The sequence below is a fragment of the Myotis davidii genome, unplaced genomic scaffold (assembly GCF_000327345.1).
Source record: "Myotis davidii unplaced genomic scaffold, ASM32734v1 scaffold577, whole genome shotgun sequence".
Lineage (NCBI taxonomy): Eukaryota > Metazoa > Chordata > Mammalia > Chiroptera > Vespertilionidae > Myotis > Myotis davidii.
The window spans coordinates 643,341-646,228 of NW_006289082.1; the positions used below are offsets into that span (position 1 = coordinate 643,341).

Here is a 2,888-nt window from a genome sequence, read left to right on the forward strand (position 1 = left end):
AAGGATCTCTTACTCTTTGAGTCAGCATGGAGGGACCTGGAGAGTATTATGCTAAGCAAAATACACCAGTCAGAGAAAATCAAGTATCACATGATCTCACTCTTATGTGGAATTTAATGAGCAAAATAAACTGATGAACAATATGATCCAGAGACATAGAAACTTGGAACAGACTGTGGAATCTTAAAAGAAAGGTAAGAGAGAGTGAGTGGGTGGAAAGAGATTAACCAAAATCTTGTATACATATATACATAACCCATGGACACAGACAATGGGATGGTGAAGGCCTGGGGTGTGGGGTGGGTGTGGGCTGGGAGAAGTCAATGGGAGAAAAAATACTTTCAACAATAAAGATTTTTTGGGGGGAAAAAAAAAGTCTTTCATTCAGAAAAAAAATGAGCAAAGAAGTACAGATGGCTAAAAAACACACACACAGGAAAAAAATAATTCCATTAGTAGACCAAAATAGCAAATTAAGAGAAGATAATATTTTCAACTATTTAATTAAGAATGATCACGTTTAGCCCAGTCAGCATGGCTCAATGGTTGAGTGTCGACCTATGAACCAAGAGGTCAAGGTTCAATTCCTTGTCAGGGCACATGTCCTGTTGTGGGCTTGATCCTCAGTGTGGGGCATGCAAAAGGTAGCCAATCAATGATTGTCTCTCATCAGTGATGTTTCAATCTCTTGCTCCCTCCCCCTTCTTCTCTGAAATCAATATATATATATTTAATGATCACATTCAGTCTTGACAAGTATAACTGGTAAGACAATTGCTCTCATAGTTTGCGAATGGAAGCTAGATTTATATTGTCTCTCTGGAAAGCAATTTTTCAGTACATATTACAAACTTTATTTCTTTATTTTATTTTTTTTAGATTTAGGAGCCTTTATTAAGCTGGACAGCGACTACAGTTACAGCACCCTGCCGAAGCAAAGGCTGAACTGCAGCCCAGACTACAGGAATTACAGCATTTTTATTTGCAAAAACCACAAAGTTACAAAGCCTTAGTTCCCGACACAGTACAGTATCAGTACCTTCCTATCTATGTGTTTCAGGAACAGAGAGTACAGCATAATCCATCTAGCAAAAGCGAAAGATATGCAGCCCGGCACACAAGCTGCTCCTCCCAGACAGAGGGTCCCGACTGAATGTTCGAGAGCCTCTCCAGGAAGGCCTGCGGGGATGGTGCCTCCACATTCTGGAAGGTGTTCTGGACTCTGCCAAACAGGATGAAGTATTTCGTCTCCAGACCGATGAACCCCAAGTGGTTCTCATCGAACAGGATGAAGACTACAAGGAAGCGCCTGGAGTAGGCGAAGGGATCTAAGGTACCAATGTAAATGCCATAGAAACACATTCTGCAGGTTCGGGGGTAGTTCTGGAGTCTTGAGCGCACGCCCACAGGCAGAACGAATGGAACAGGCTGCTCCTCCGAAGCTGCAGCCCTGGACTACCCGATGCTGGGCTGGGCAGGGCTCTGCCAGCCATGGCCCTCACTTTCCTCAGTCCCGTTTTCTTGCTGCTGCTGCTGCTGCTGCTGCTGCTCCCGGATCACCTGCTTGTCAATCTCCTGGACCACGCGGGAGAGCTGCTTGAAGTTGTGGAAGATCTTGCCATCTGGCAGCTGGATGCGGCGCATGAGGTGGATCTCTAATGTCCCGACGGAGTCTCCCGTGATCTTCGTGACCCTGGCATACTTCCCATGGAAGCTGAGCATGGCAATCATTAGGCCGAAGGTGTCGTATTTGCCGTGGAAGAGGCCTGGCCTGATGAGGTGGTCCGGGTGGCTCAGCGGGAGGTAGATGCGGCGGTAGGTCCAGTAGTCATACAGCCGTCTGTGCTCCTGCACCAGCACCATGCAGCGGTAGATCAGCCAGTCATACAGCCGTCTGTCCTCCTCCAACAGCACCAGCCCCTGTTCTCCCCTAAGCCGCCTTGGTGAATCCTTTCAGTGGTCTCTCTTGATCCACTGGATGCTGAACCTGTCCTTCTGAATCTGCATGTGGCGGCTGTGGGAAAAGCTGTACAAGTTGTCCATGCACTCCACTGTGGCTGATTTCCTCTCCGTCAGGCGAATTCTAAACGAGGGCTCGAATTGCACTGGGCCATACACATGGGTGTTAAGGGAAGGCCTGTACGTCCAACCAGTAATGCATAAGCCATCCACCATTACATTCAGCAGTCCTCTATAGCTATAATCTAGCTGCCACAAACCCAAAATGTTTCTGTATGGGAACATCTTCGCATAGACTCCTCGATAAGACATACCGATCATCTCCAGGTTCTGCAAGTTTTCACGAACGCCATACTCCTCCCGGCAGCCGTCTCCAGATGCTGTCGATGTGCAGGATGTGGTGGAATTTGGTGCAGGCCTGGGCCAGGCTGGGCAGGTCGGTGCCAGGGAGCAAGGCGAAGATCTCCACCGGCAGGTCCTGCAGGGAGCAGTGAGGGGGTGGCATGGGGCTCCGATTCCTCCACTCCCCGGACAGCACCACGCTGCCACGTCTGCCTCGAGGTGCTTTTCTGCCAGGCCGACTTGCCATCGGCCGCTGCCTTCTCAGCTGGGCCCTAGCACTCCTGATGACACCGACATCCCCGCGAAGAGCCCACGTCGCAGAGGCAAGCACACTCCTTCATGCCTCCACGTGTAACAGCCACCACAGCGTGGGCCACCGGGCCTCAGCAGGGTTTTAAGCTGGCTGGGTCTGCCCTAGAGTCCAGCCATGCCCCCCAGGGCCTAGCCACGCCCCCTTAGAGAGGAGCCAATTGTAGGACTTTAAACCCATACCATTAACAGTCTCCTCCCTTTCCCAGTGCCCCCTCTCTATTCTCCCACCCTAGCCCCAGGCAGTCACTAATCTGCTTTCTGTAGGGACATGCCTC

At 49.9% G+C, this 2,888-nt stretch overlaps 2 pseudogenes; both read right to left on the reverse strand.

Annotated features, from left to right (window-relative positions):
• Positions 1-1,143: 1,143 nt before the first annotated feature.
• On the reverse strand, positions 1,144-1,863 carry LOC107181395 (annotated as a pseudogene).
• Positions 1,864-1,880: 17 nt separating this feature from the next.
• Positions 1,881-2,548, reverse strand: LOC102766729 (annotated as a pseudogene).
• Positions 2,549-2,888: the final 340 nt, after the last annotated feature.